This window comes from Glycine soja, chromosome 18 (assembly GCF_004193775.1).
Source record: "Glycine soja cultivar W05 chromosome 18, ASM419377v2, whole genome shotgun sequence".
Lineage (NCBI taxonomy): Eukaryota > Viridiplantae > Streptophyta > Magnoliopsida > Fabales > Fabaceae > Glycine > Glycine soja.
Window position 1 is genome coordinate 8,735,091 of NC_041019.1, and position 15,251 is coordinate 8,750,341.

Consider the following 15,251-nt stretch of genomic DNA (forward strand, 5'->3'; position numbering starts at 1 on the left):
AAGCAGCGCTAACTAGCTAGACTAAAATGGCAGAAACTGCAGTGTCCTTGGCTGGTAAGCATGCCCTTCCAAAAATATTGGAAGCTATCAAAATGGTGAGAGATCTCCCAAAAGAAGTTAGAGACATTACAGATGAACTTGAAAGCTTTCAAGATTTCATTAATGATGCTGATAAAGTGGCTGAAGCTGAACAAGATGATGGAAGGCGTCATAGAATAAAAGAAAGGGTGATGCGGCTGAGAGAAGCAGCTTTTCACATGGAAGATGTCATCGATGAATATAACATCTCCTGTGAGGATAAGCAACCTGGCGATCCTCGATGTGCAGCTTTACTATGTGAGGCTGTTGACTTCATTAAAACTCAAATCCTTCGCCTTCAAAGTGCGTACAAGATTCAGGATGTTAAATCGCTTGTTCGTGCTGAAAGAGATGGTTTCCAAACCCATTTTCCTTTAGAACCAAGACTAACAAGTTCTAGAGGAAATCAAGATGTCACCTGGCAGAAACTTCGAATGGATCCTCTCTTTATCGAGGAAAATGATGTTGTGGGGCTTGATGGCCCTAGAGATACATTGAAAAATTGGTTGACAAAGGGAAGAGAAAAACGCACTGTCATCTCTGTGGTGGGAATTCCTGGGGTGGGAAAAACCACTCTTGCCAAGCAAGTTTATGACCAGGTGCGTAACAATTTCGACTACTATGCATTGATCACAGTGTCTCAATCCTACTCTGCAGAAGGACTACTGAGGCGTTTCTAACATGGAGTCGTTGACCGAAGAAGTCAGAAACCGCTTGCGCAACAAGAGGTATGTTGTCTTGTTTGATGACGTATGGAATGAAACATTTTGGGATCACATTGAATCTGCTGTAATTGATAATAAAAATGGAAGTAGGATTTTAATCACAACCAGGGATGTGAAGGTTGCTGGATATTGTAAGAAATCATCATTTGTTGAGGTGCTTAAGCTAGAAGAACCTTTAACTGAAGAAGAATCATTGAAATTGTTTTCTAAGAAGGCATTTCAGTATAGTTCCGATGGAGATTGTCCAGAAGAACTTAAAGATATGTCTCTTGAAATTGTTAGAAAGTGTAAAGGTTTACCTCTAGCAATTGTTGTCATTGGTGGTCTTTTGTCTCAAAAAGATGAAAGTGCACCCGAATGGAAACAGTTTAGTGAAAATCTTTGTTTAGACCAGTTGGAGAGGAATTCTAAGTTAAATAGTATAACAAAAATTTTAGGTCTAAGTTATGATGATTTGCCGATCAATCTCAGATCATGTTTGTTGTATTTCGGAATGTATCCGGAGGACTATGAAATTAAATCTGATAGATTGATTAGACAGTGGATAGCTGAAGGGTTTGTCAAACATGAAACCGGAAAAATATTGGAAGAAGTTGGGCAACAATATTTATCAGGGTTGGTCCGTAGAAGTTTGGTGCAAGTATCCTCATTCAGAATTGATGGCAAAGTTAAAAGGTGTCGTGTTCATGACTTAATACACGACATGATCATTAGAAAAGTCAAGGATACAGGGTTTTGTCAGTATATTGACGGGCCTGATCATGCTCTTTGTGTTCCGTAATAAATGAGATGCCACACTTGGAGAAACTACGTATTCGTACAGCTGATGAGAGAGGTAGGAAAGCTAAAGCAGTTAAGGGAACTGTTGGTGGTAAAATTTAGGGGAAAACACGAAAAGACTGTGTTCCGTAATAAATGAGATGCCACTCTTGGAGGAACTGTTGATGATGAAGAAATTGACTTGTACATTACGTCACCTATGTCTACACTTAGGAAGCTTGTCTTAAATGGGACGTTAACAAGGTTGCCAAATTGGATTTTACAGTTCCCAAATCTTGTGCAACTGCGTTTGCGCGGCTCCAGGTTAACTAATGATGCATTGAAATCACTAAAAAATATGCCAAGGTTGTTGTTCCTCGTTTTAAGTCGCAATGCTTATGAAGGTGAAACTTTGAATTTTCAAAGTGGATGGTTTCAGAAACTAAAGCGACTGCAACTCAGATATTTGGATCAATTGAAGTGCATCCTTATCGACAGAGGAGCACTGTGTTCTGTGGAAGAAATTGTTTTACAAGACCTCTCCCAACTCAAAACAGTTCCCTCGGGAATTCAACACTTGGAGAAGCTTAAAGATCTCTATATCAACTACATGCCAACTGAATTGGTGCAGCGCATTGCTCCTGATGGAGGAGAAGACCACTCGATCATCCAAGATGTGCCCCATGTACGTATTTGGAGCAGGGGTGCTGAAGAACCTTCGCATATATTCGGCAGAAGTCATCACTAAGATGCGTCCAAATTTGAAAATAGAAGGTGCGTCTTTTTCACATCTATAACTTTGTAGAATGACATTCGTGGCCTTTTTATTTTCTTCAATAAAAAATGCAACCATTATCTAATTCCTAAAAGAATTACTTTTGCCTCATTTTCTCTTCTAGTATTCGCTTCATTTTTCTTTCTCTACAACATCTCACGTACAAGTTAGGGATAGAATTGTCTAACAAGTATATGCCTACACCAACCAAAGTTAACGTTTCTTCATTATAAGATTCTCACCATTATAATCCTTTCTATTATTGTGCTCAGAATTGGTAGATGTTGACCTCAACTGGATTGAGTTTTTTATTTCCATGTTGATAAATACTTAAAAATTTTCATTGTGTCATTTTAAGAAGAAATTAACTTGGTGTTTTTATAGGGTCGTAAGCATATACTTCGTGTAAATGTTGTGGGTTTTTAAAATTTCATTATGATTGAAGTCCAATAATGTGGATTTTTTTCATAAATTAGATTGTGTTAAATGTTCCTAATTTTGATGCTTTGAAGTTTGACCCACTTTGTACAACCATGAATTTAGGAAAGCACTCAGGGAAGATTGTAAGAGGTGTTCCAAATTCAATGTTTCCGACGTTCCAATCATGTGGTTTTTTTGGTGTTAATTATTACGCCCATTTTAGCGTTATTAACACCAACACAATACGAAGAAGCTGAAAATAGTGTTCCTACAAAGGCAGACAATTTTTGACAACTGGAAAACTCAAGATTCCCTCAAGTTCTTTCTTTTGCGGCTCGTGAAATGGTGGATGCATGAGTGGATTTGAGGCATCAAATTGATTTTTTAAGCTTCCTTCTTCTCTTTCTCTTGTTTCCCTTTTTTCTAAAATGTGTACTCAAATTTTTGTTAACTTGATGTAATTTCAATTCTTATCTATAATTCAAGTTCATTTCTTTTAAATTGATTGTTTGTCTTTGTTTTAATTTAATGTCTTTATAAATTGGCATTTGGTTACCCTAAATATCAACAATTACGCTAATTAGATATTCTTGAACCTAATGATTACCCTAATTGAAAAATTCTAAAGATTTAGAATTTTCAATTGCGGAAGAGTTTTTGAGTTAAGATATATTCACCTTCAATTACAATAGTAAAAAATAAATTCAATTTCCAATTATGCTTCTAGAACTTGAATTGGAGTGAAAATTTGGGTTGTACATGTTAAGCTTGGGGTGAACTCGTATTGTAACAAGACATGTTTGATTTTGGCTTAGCACTTTAATCCTCTTAGCATAGTGCTTCAGCAATTTTGGTACCCAAACTTTTATGTTCAGGTTTGATTCTATATTTTTCAAAAACAAATTGATCAAGTTATATATATTATTAAAATCAAGTTATATATCACTTATTTGGAGTTAGAAAAATTTTTCAAGGCTTAATTTTATCTTTTTGTCTCATTCATTATTTATTTTATTTAATTTGGTCCTCCTAATAATAAAATCTTTAATTTGATCGCTTAATTCCAAATCGATTCAATTTGATCTTTTTGGTCCAAATTCACTTGACATTGTTTATTAATAGTGGGATGAGATTGAATCAAACAAAGGAACAAATTAAATTGTTTATTAAAATTTAAAAAACAAATAGTGAGAACAAGAAGATTATTAAGAGGTCAAATTGCACCGTTTTAAAAATTAAAGTACTAAATTAAATTGTTTATTAATAGAGGACCAATGATAAATAAAGAAATAGCACGACAAAAAAGTAAGTTTTTTTTTTTACTTTTAAAATTTTTGAAAATTTTATTGAATTCTAAAATATTCAATTAACTTGCCTAATTTTTTGTTTATTCACTTTTTTTTCCTTTTAATCCTTGATGTTTGAAAACTTCAAAACTCTTTTTGCTCACAAACATATTTTAACTCTCATAAAACAACACAACAATGTTTCTAAAATCGAACTTTTATAAGTTATTGATAAATCACTTTGTGAGTGATATTTTGTACAAACTTTTGTGTTATTTTGTATGCATTTTCTTGGTAGAATTTACAATTGGACACTAGTTTTATATTCCATAAGTATAACCACTCAATTGAGTGAAATAGTAGGAAATTATACAAATTTATGAAGATTTAAGAACTTTACATAACTTGATTACTATCGTGGTACATTGATCATGGTCTTGGTAATCAGCATGATCACAATAAAGTGATAAGAGTCCTCCCAAACAGCGTCAAGATCCAACAATAGCCATGGTAAATTGACCACGATCATGGTAAATCAAGAGGCTCATAGTCAATTTATAATGGTTCAAGGCTTTAGCATCACTTCTAACCACGATTGTAGTGCTCCTTTTCGAGCAAATATCTTTAGGAAGCTATATATAGGTTTCTAGACTATGTAAAAATCACTTTTCAATTATTCTGAGTTTTATTCTTATCTTTTACGAATTTGAGACAACCTTGAAAGCTTTTAAGAGCCAAAGAACTTAAACAACATCGCTAGAATGGATTATGATCATTGTTCCTACTTATTGGTATGTTTATGTTTATTTTATCTAGGATTGCTAGTGTTGTTTTGATCATGAGGAGCTAGTCCGAAGATTATTAGATAACTTTTCATTTGTACCATTCTCCTCATTTTTAATGAAATTTCTCATTGATTTTATGTTAATTAATTCACTTGTTTTTACTGTTTATTTGAAACCAATCATTTTAATACTTAATCAATTGCATAATACTAAACATGTAATTGGTAGATTTAGGTAGAGAATGTTTTATGTCAAATTGCATGATCAAACTCTTTGAGTAATCTCCAATACATTAGTTAATCTTTAATTAATATTTCCTATAATTGATTTTCTTTTTACTTAAATTGATAGAACCAATGATCATTGGGGTATTGATTTAAGGCAAGAAGCATCTTCTAACCTTGATCATAGACTTTAGTTGATTTTGTGAATGAGTAATTAACTGGAGAAAGCATTTTATTACAACTAGGGTTGAAGGAAAATTAGTACTAGTAAGTCATAACCCCTAATCACTCTTATCATCAATGAACCCTTTCTTTATATTCGTATATTTGTTTACTTATAAATCCAAAACTCTAAAAATATTTAAATTATCTTTTTTATTACTTCAATTGTTAATTTAATAAACTTGACTAATTGGGAATACAACTCGTCATTTAGGTTTGATATTCATACTTTCGAAACCACTATTATGATTGCATAAGGTACACTTGAGGTATCACAAACATATTGGACATACAACGATGGCAACATGTAGCATATGCATTTATGGTTTTGGGAATAAAAGAAGAAATCTGAAATGAAAACACTATGAGTGTGTTTAGATGAGGAAATTTAAAATTCTGAGGAATTTTAAATTCTAAGAATTTCAAATACCTCAATTAAAATTCTTTTATTTTCAAAATTTTGTGTTTGTATAAAAAAATTAAAATTGAGGGTGAAAGAAAATGAGTCACAAGTTCGAGAATGCGATTTCAGACTTTTAGGGGGAAAAGAGGATCAAGGTTATAAAGGAAATACACGAACTTTTTGGAAAGTTCTAATGTAAGAAGAGAATTTCAATTTTTCACCTTTTAGAAAGAAGTTAAAACTCCACATTTTTAGTGGTTTAAAATTATGTTTTAAAATTCCAAAAATTTAAATTCTTCAAAAAAAAAAACATCCAAACAATGAATTTTATATTAAAGAAATTTAAATTTTCTGATAAATTACTCTCCTCAGTTAAAATTTTATATTAAAGATATATTGATAGAGAAAACATGAACGAAAACTGGATTCGAGGCCAGCCTCCAGACAAGGCAAGAAAGAAAGAAAACTTAGCTTTTTTCATATCATGTGTGTCTTACAATTGCTTTATTTATACTAATTCCTTGCTAACAGAATTTGTCATTTTGTGTCAAAGAATATTTTAGGAAATCATTGGCTAACAATTTATGATTATGCTTGTCTCTCTAAGGCCAACCAGTCATCATCTAGCAATTCTTCATTCCAGGTCAGCTTCCTTTCTCACGTTTCCTTCTCATACGTAGTCTCTGAGGTAAGAGGGCTTTGTGATGGCCCTCTTTACTTTCTCGCTATCTGTACCCTTGGTTTCTATGTTTGTACCTCTGTTTTGTGTTCTCTATTAACTGCCCCAGCTTTTGTATCATTCGTTGGCCCTTGTAAAATTACCTTGTCCTCAAGGTGATAATCCTCACATAATTGATCCAAATTCTTCCATGAGGTGTCATCCGGGGATAGCCCTTCCCATTGCACCAACACTTCCCTAGGCCCTTGTTCTAAAGCTCGCTGATAATCTAATATGGCTAGCTAAAGGAGTAATGAATGGTTGGTGTTGAACAAATTGTTTTGGAAAGTGAACTTCCTAAATATGTTCTAGGGAGCCTTTGAATGCTTTCAACTGGGAGCGGTGAAAAATAGGATGTATGCGGACTTCTTCCGGCAATTTCAAGCGGTATGCCACGGGTCCTATGCGTTCCAGAACTTGAAATGGTCCGTAGAATCTCTTAGCCAACTTGCCCATGATTGCTTGTGGTCCCTTCGCGGACACTTTTCGGTGGGGCCTTAATTTAAGCATAACCCAATCTCCTGGTTGGTGGATCACCTCTCTTCATTTAGCATCTGCAGTTATCTTCATACGGTCTTGTGCTTTGAGAAGCTTCTTGCGAATGACCTGAAATGTTTCTTCTCTGTTCGTCAACTTCATCCAAAGCTGAAGAACCAGCGATATATTCAGGAAAATTAAAGGATTTGCGCCCGAATGTGATCTCATATGGAGTGGTGCCTGTTGCCGCATTCCATGAAGTCTTATGAGACCACTTCACCCAGAGAAGAAACTTGCCCAATTCCCTTGGCCGACGATGAACAAATGTGCGCATACATTGCTCTATGACCTTGTTTAGCACCTCCATTTGACCATCACTTTGTAGGTGATAAGCGGAGCTCATCCTTAGATGTGTGCCACTCCGACGAAACAACTCCTGCCAGAATTTGCTAACGAACAGGGGGTCGCAGTCGGAGACCAGGCTGCGAGGGAGGCCGTGAATCTTGCCCATGATTTCCATGAACAACGAGGCTATCGCATGGGCTGTGTGTGTCACTAAAAGCATGCCAAGATGAACGCCTTTTGAAAATCGATCAACCACTACCAGTATTAACTTTGTTGCTGTGATATGGTGGGAGCCCGGTGATGAAGTCCAAGGATAAGTCTTCCCAAGGTTGATGGGGAACTGATAGAGGGCATAGTAATCTTGCTGCTCTTTGTGTCTCGTACATAGCATGCTAACAATCAATACATTGCGAGACAAACTTCGTGACATCTTCTCAAAGTCCTGACCATTCAAAGTTTTCCGTCAAGCGAGCTATCATTTTCACAATCCCCATGTGGCCTCCCGTGGGTGTTGTATGATACTCCACCAGTAATGTGGGAATCAGGGGCAGGTCCTTTGGTAGCCAAATTCGTTCCTTCCTGAGGATCAAGTTATGAACAAGAGTGAATCCAGAGTGCTTGTCGGGGTCCACCGTGATTGCTTGTCAGAGATGTTGATACTCAGGATGTTCCTCCAATTGGTGGCACAGTTCTTCAAAGAAAAGAGGGCAAGGGACAGAAAGACTCACGTAGAATTAATTGGAACCATGCCAGCACCCTGCCTTCCATGTAGAACGAAGTTATGGTAAGTCTTTCATTCTTTTGTGTGCCATGGTATTCGAAGAATTGGTTGATTTTGAAAATCCAACCAAGTGGTTCGGTGCCATCAAAATGAGGCACATCTAATTTCATTCGGTGATTGTTTCCAGGTACCGATGGTGATGGTGGAGGTGTTGGAGAAGAAGATGACGAGAGGATGGGAGTGACACGATTAAGGAGTTCATCAATTTTCTGAGTGAGTGAGTGCATGGATTCGCCGAGGGATAGTTGATGATTGGTGAGTCTGAGTAAAACTTCATCAAGCTTATCGAAGGTACCCATGGTGTGGACCGGATGGAACGATAGCACCAAAATTGATAGAGAAAACTTGAAAGAAAATTGGATTCGAGGCCAGCACCTCCAAACAAGGTAAGAAAGAAAGGAAACTTAGCTTTTTTCATATCATGTGTGCCTTAAAATTGCTTTATTTATACTAATTTCTTGCTAACAGAATTTGTCATTTTGTGCCAAGGAATACTTTAGGAAATCATTGACTAACAATTTATGGTTACACTTGTCTCCCTAAGGCCAACCAGCCATCATCTACAAAGGTGGACAATTTTTGACAACTGCAAAACTCAAGATTCCCTCAAGTTCTTTCTTTTGCGACCCGTGAAATGGTGCATGAGTGGATTTGAGCCATCAAAGGGAAAGATTCACCAAATTGATTTTTTAAGCAATATATATATATATATATATATATATATATATATATATATATATAATTTAGATATCTACTAATAGGAAATTGTAATTCTACCTTAATTAGTGATTTTGAATGAGATTTGATTAAGTAGTTATGTTAAATATTTGGAAAACTCTTTTTATTGTACATAATAATTATATTGGGTTCAAAGAGATTATTTTTAATGGAAAATATCTTTTCTTTGTTGAATTAAGGCATTGTTCTTCACTTCTCCCTTAAAAAAATTGAAAAAAAAAAGTGCATCCCCTTCGGCGTCCCCTGCAGGAGACAATCATAGAAGAAAGTCGAGCCACCTCTCTCTCTCTCTCTGGCTGCAATATATAACAATTAAAAGGAAAATATAAGCCATTAGTATTATTCAGTAACAACAAGAATCATTGAACCAGTCAACGCTTACTTTCGAATATAATATATATTGTGTGTATTGTGTTGCATATTTTATAACACATCTTCAATTATTTACATATAATATCATTCCTGTCTAAAGTCTTCTATAGCACATGATGATTAAAAAAATGTCCGAGACTCACCCTATAACAATACTCATAATTTCCGTTGACATTTCACATACTCAACTCATAGCTTCAAGGAGAGGAGATGTATGGTGAAATTGAAAGGTTCATCAAAGTATGGATTTCAGCCATCTTAGGTTTATGTTATTGTTATTACATAGTTGCAAGAATACCAAAGGGCTTCTTGAGACTTCTCTCCCTTCTCCCTATTCTCTACCTCTTCATCATCCTTCCCTTGAACATCTCTTCACCTAATTTAGTTGGATACACTTCCTTCTTCCTTGTTCAACTTGGCATTTTCAAGCTCCTACTTTTTTCCTTCAACAAAGGCCCTCTTGCCCTATCACCCTCAAACATTGTCCATTTCATCTCCATAGCTTCCCTCCCCATCACCCCAAAACAACATCCACCAACCAATAAAAATAACACCACCAACACCCAAAAGCCAAAATGGCTATTGCCCTTAAAATTGCTTATTTTTGCAATGATCGCACGTGTTTATGAGTACAATGAATACTTCCACCCTCATTTCATATTAGTCCTCTATTGTCTTCACTTGTACCTTGGCTTAGAGCTTGTTTTTGCTCTTATTGCAACCCCGGTTCAAACCCTTTTTGGCTTGGAGATAGAACCACACTTCAACAAACCCTACCTTTCATCCTCACTTCATGATTTTTGGGGTCATAGATGGAACCTTATGGTTAGACATGGCAAGAAAATCCATACCGGTGGGTACCCGTCTGAATCTGTCCCAACTTTGACAGGTAATACCCGAGTTGAACGGGTATGGATTCAGATTTGGGTTTTCCCCGATAATCAAAAGTCGGATACGGGTACGGGTATGGGATTATTAGATCTGTCCCGACCCCAAACCCGAACCCGCCTCGCCAATTAAAATCTTTAAAATTTTTGCATAATTTAATCAAAAGACATAGAATATTTATTACTAGTTAATTTTATTTTAGAATTTTTACATAATTTAATATTATTTTCTTAATGATTTTTGTAGACACATGCGCTATGATAAATTTATAGATATATAAGTGGTTAAAAATAAATGTATAACAATCAATTTATTTTTTGTAAAATCAAATTTTTAATAATTTCTTTACAAAAAAAAATATTTTTCTAATTTGAATTGGATAAGGGACGGAGTCGGGGATACCCGATACCCAACAGGTACCCGATGGGTATGGGAATGGGATAATAAACTTTAACCCGTCGGGTATCAGGTACGGGTATGGGGATATGTTGAGGAGTCGGGATAAGGGATTGGGGAGACAATATCCGTACCCGCCCCGTCCCATTGCCATGTCTACTTATGATTTCTTGTCTTCTACGTTCTACAGTATACAACCACGTAAGCTGTACAATTATGGGTTTAGTGGGTCCCTCATGTGCCACGTCAGCTGCCATGTTGACCACATTCCTTGTGTCTAGGCTTGTGCATGAGTTAATCTATTATCATGTTACACGTGTACCTTCCACGTGGGAAGTTACGTGTTTTTTTGTGCTTCACGGTGGCGGAGGTGGCTGTTAAGAAGGTGGTTCTCCGTCGTGGATGGCGGCTGCACCATGCCCTGTCAGGGCCACTCGTGGTGGCATTCTTGGCTATCTCGGCGAATTGGCTGTTTTTTCCTCAATTGTTGAGGAATGAAATGGATAAGAAGTCCAGTGAAGAGTATGTAATTTTGGTGGATTTTGTTAAGTCTAAGATATACCATTGAGAATGTTTAACTCTTGAGAGTAAACATTAAAGGATGAGAGAGACTTATAATTGTAATATTTACCTTAAAGGGTAAAACATTTGGCTTTTTTTTTTAAAGAATTATTTAATTGTGAATATGGCATATATGTTGAATATGTTGAAAAATGATTAGTGTGACTCAACAGCTAACATCTGAAAATGTGCAAGTCTAAAAACATTAAAGTATTTTATGTTTTTATTGGATTTACGTGGGTGTATAAAAAAATATATGGGTGTATGAGTTTAGGTTTGAAGGCAAAAAAATCTTTATTTAAATATTTGAAAAAAAAGAAACTTAATTGCACATAGTGTTTCAAATGAAAGATACACATACGTGGTTTAAAAAAAATACCATCTCTATCTTGGATTAATGCATTGTTCTTTCTTACAAAATTGGAAGAAAAAAAATAGATAAAGGAAAAGTGTGTCCCCCCTTGCAGCAATAACAATTAATCTAAGGAAAATATCATCCATTAGGAGATTTATAATTAAAGTGTGTTCCCCCTTGTAGCAATAACAACTAGTTAGTAATAAATGATTGAACTACTCTTACAGCTGGCCAAGTTTCCTTCTAGATTAGTCAAAGAGAGGATCGAGAGGCACAGAAGCGTGGCAATTAATTTGGGTAGCTATAATCTGCTGCCTGTAGAACTTCAGAAATAAATTGTCTTTAGAAGTGGTAATTTGTCTTTTGAAGACTTGCTTGGAATCTGTAAGATTTAGAACATGATCTTGGTTGCACGCCAGAATATTATTTAAAGGCTTCAGTTATTCCTTCTTTGAGTGGTTAAACAGCCCAATGATGACTATAATGGTTTTTTTATTATTAAAATGGATTAAAAATTAAAATTTATCATAATGGATTCATGAAGAAAGTATTTATCAAAATAGACGGTTTTTGTCACATAGGATTATAGAAAATGTTACCTAAGTGACACCTTATGTCTTTTTGTATTTTATAGCATGAGGCACCATTCTCGTATACTCCATTTTCGCCAATGCTAAATTCATATTTAATGATTAAACTATTGTCTTTACAACAATTTAAAATAAATATAAATGTATAATTAATTATGAAAAAAAGAGATATGTAAGCTTAGTAATGAAGAATAAAGTAATAAGAGTATGTATTTGTATTTCTTTTGATAATGAAACATATTTTTTTGAGACAAAATAAGACGTATAAATTTCAATTTTTTTATTTATAATTTTTTGGTTGAGTGTCTTTCAGTAAACGACATCATGTTTTAAGATTTTAGTGTCAGCCTCAACTTTTTGGCATCTAGAGTTGAATGGGAACATTCTTTAGTTGTTATCACTTTGTCCTGATTGTTTTGTGCTAGCAAAATAAATTTTCAGAAAGTCTGTTGAAAGTCATTCTAATTATCTAGAATCATGAGATGCTCTTCATCCTGAAGTAGTTAATTGGTCAAGATATATGTGGGGTGTTGAACATGTACTGATTTCCATTGGCTTGAGAAGTTCTACTGTTTCATTCACACAAAAAGCTCATAGAACTTTGGTTGGTTTGTGCCTGTCTTTCAAAAGTGCAAGTGTGTAAATTTGAGTACTTTCATGAATCATTTATACTAGGTGATTGATGTTGTGGTTTATATTTATGTGCTATGTTAATTGTGTTTTCCTTTTTTCTGTCTTGAGGAACATATGAATGCAGAGAAATAGATGTTGAAATATTTAGAAATATTTCTTTCAATCTATTATTATGACATGAATTTTATTTACTATCGAACAGGTTCATCAAATTTGTGCCTATGATGTTTATGGCTTTAGAAAAGTTTTATTTGAGCTGGTGACAAAAATTGTTGATCCGTCAATGGTTGTTGATGAGGATTTCTTAGACGAAATATGATTTATATCCAGCTCATTCAGTTGCTTTTAAATTTAAGAAATTACAATATTGTATAATATTGTAACTATGAAGTTAATAAATTAGTATACTATTGTATTTTCATCCATATTATACAATCTCATGATGTTATGTTATCATGCTTATCTTAACCATCATTTATACATTTTTTTATAACATATAAGATTAAATACTTTTGTTTTGCTACAAACAATGTTTCTAACATTATAACTTTGTTACTTCCATTTTGTTATATAATATCTTTTTTTTTTTTTTTGCTTGATCTTCAAATCAGTTATATGTGCTAGTAATTAATTTTTTAGCTTATATTAATTTTTTTCACATTTACTTGCTTTCAAATTTAATAAATAACAATATTGTATAATATATTTGTATAGTCCACACATGTATTATTATTTGTATTTTTCAGCTTACCCGTTCGAATACACAAGTAACTGACTAGTTTCCTTATAAATGATCAAACAGCAGATAAATTAGAAAAAAAATGATTTCAAAGAATAAAGACCCAAAAATAGAACTTTCATATAAACTAATTAAGAAAAAAATCTATTTTGAGAAGCCTAAAAAGAGGAATCAAACATTATTGTTTGGTCTCCTGTTTGAAGGTGAATTTCTACAAGAGTTGCTTCTGGCTGTCGGAGTGGAAAATAGGGTGGTGGAAAGATATGCAGATTTCTTGAATTGTAGAATTTTATCTTGGCCATTTGTATATCTTGGGATACCAATTGAGGCTAATCCAAGGAAGTTGAACTTATGGCAACCCATTTTTGACAAGTTTTCCAAGAAGTTGACACTTTGGAAGCACAAGTTTATGTTTCTTGGGGGTAGATCATGTTTGGTAAATTCTGTGTTATCCTCTTACCTCTTTTCTTTCTTTAGGATTCAAAATGTAGTGAGGAAGATTCTAGTGGGGATTCAAAGGAGGCTTTTATGGGGAGGGGGAAATGAGAATAAAAAAATAGCATGGGTTAAGTGGGGGGATATTTGCAAGGAGTAGAGTGAGAGTGAGCTAGGAGTAAATGATATAAGGTAATTTAACGAGGCTTTGTTGAGAAATGGAGATGAAATTTATTCCGTGGTGAGGGGAGGGAGTTTTGGAAAGAAGTGTTAATTTTGAAATATGGTGGTTGGAGGGCCATTCTAAATGAGGGAGAACAAACTCATGAGTCATGGTGGTGGAGGGATTTAAAGAGGGTTTGTGGAGGAAAACATGAGGTGAAATGGTTGAATGGGTTTGTTGATGGGTTTAAAACAAGGTTTTGGTTGAATGATTGGGTGGATAGACAAAGTTTAGCTAATATTTCCCCTGGACTTTTGTTAAGCAACTGGATGAAGAAGAAGAAAAGGGAGGGAAACACAAATAAATTTGAGATAAGGTTTTTGATGCCTCTTTATTTCATTTGTTACTTCTTATATAGATTTCGCATACATGCTGAGCTGGAATTGGTTATAACAAACTTTTGAAATATTTGCATTTGAACAGATAAAGCTAAAGGAAACGTGAAAAATGCTATCAGCTACACGAACAACTTATAGAGGCTGCCAAAATCAGTATATTGCTGCCAAATCACTTTAAACGAACTCTTTAAGGTATTTGGGCTTTTGTGTGATCCTTTTTGGCCTGTTATCAACAATACTATTTGTTGCTATGTTTCCCCCTTAATTGTTGTTGTTCTGAGTATTTCTATCAACACCCTCGACCCCGAAAACAACCTTGTCCTCAAGGCTGTAAGAATTGCACAGGTCCTCCCAGGATTCCCAAGAGGTATCTTCAGGTGCCAACCCATCCCATTGAATGAGCACCTTTTTAATGGCCGGTGTAACAGTCTCATCCCACTTCCAGTCCAGAATGGATAGTGGAGAGATGAGTGGGTTGTTGTCAATGGCGTCGGGCAGAAGACGAGCATGTTCGGATGGCAAAGGACCTTAATGAAGCTTCAGGAGTGAGACATGAAAAACGGGGTGAATCCGAGAGGAGGCAGGCAACAGGGGCTTGTAGGCAACAGAGCCGATGCACTGAATCACTTGGAATGGGCCATAGAAGCGTTTGGAGAGCTTATGAAAAGTGAAAACTACGGACTTCTATCGATAAGGCCGAAGTCGGACGTAAGCCCAGTCACCTACAGAGAGTTGGACATCTCGTCGGTGGGTGTCAGCGCTGGCTTTCATTGTTTCTTGGTCTTTGCAAAGGAGGTGATGCAAAGCGGCATGAAGTTCTATGCGATCAACTAACAAAGTAGCGACAGCATCAATAGATGAGGTACCCTGAATATAACGAGATATGGACGGTGGCGGCTTGCCATAAATCACCTCGAAAGGAGAAAATCTAGTGCTTGAATGCACTGTGGTATTATAAGACCATTCAGCAAGAGGTAAGAAATAA

At 35.2% G+C, this 15,251-nt stretch overlaps 2 pseudogenes; both read left to right on the top strand.

Annotated features, from left to right (window-relative positions):
* Positions 1–7: 7 nt before the first annotated feature.
* LOC114396756 lies at positions 8–2,431 on the top strand (annotated as a pseudogene).
* A 6,887-nt stretch (positions 2,432–9,318) lies between these two features.
* Positions 9,319–10,960, top strand: LOC114396873 (annotated as a pseudogene).
* The last annotated feature ends 4,291 nt before the right edge of the window (positions 10,961–15,251 follow it).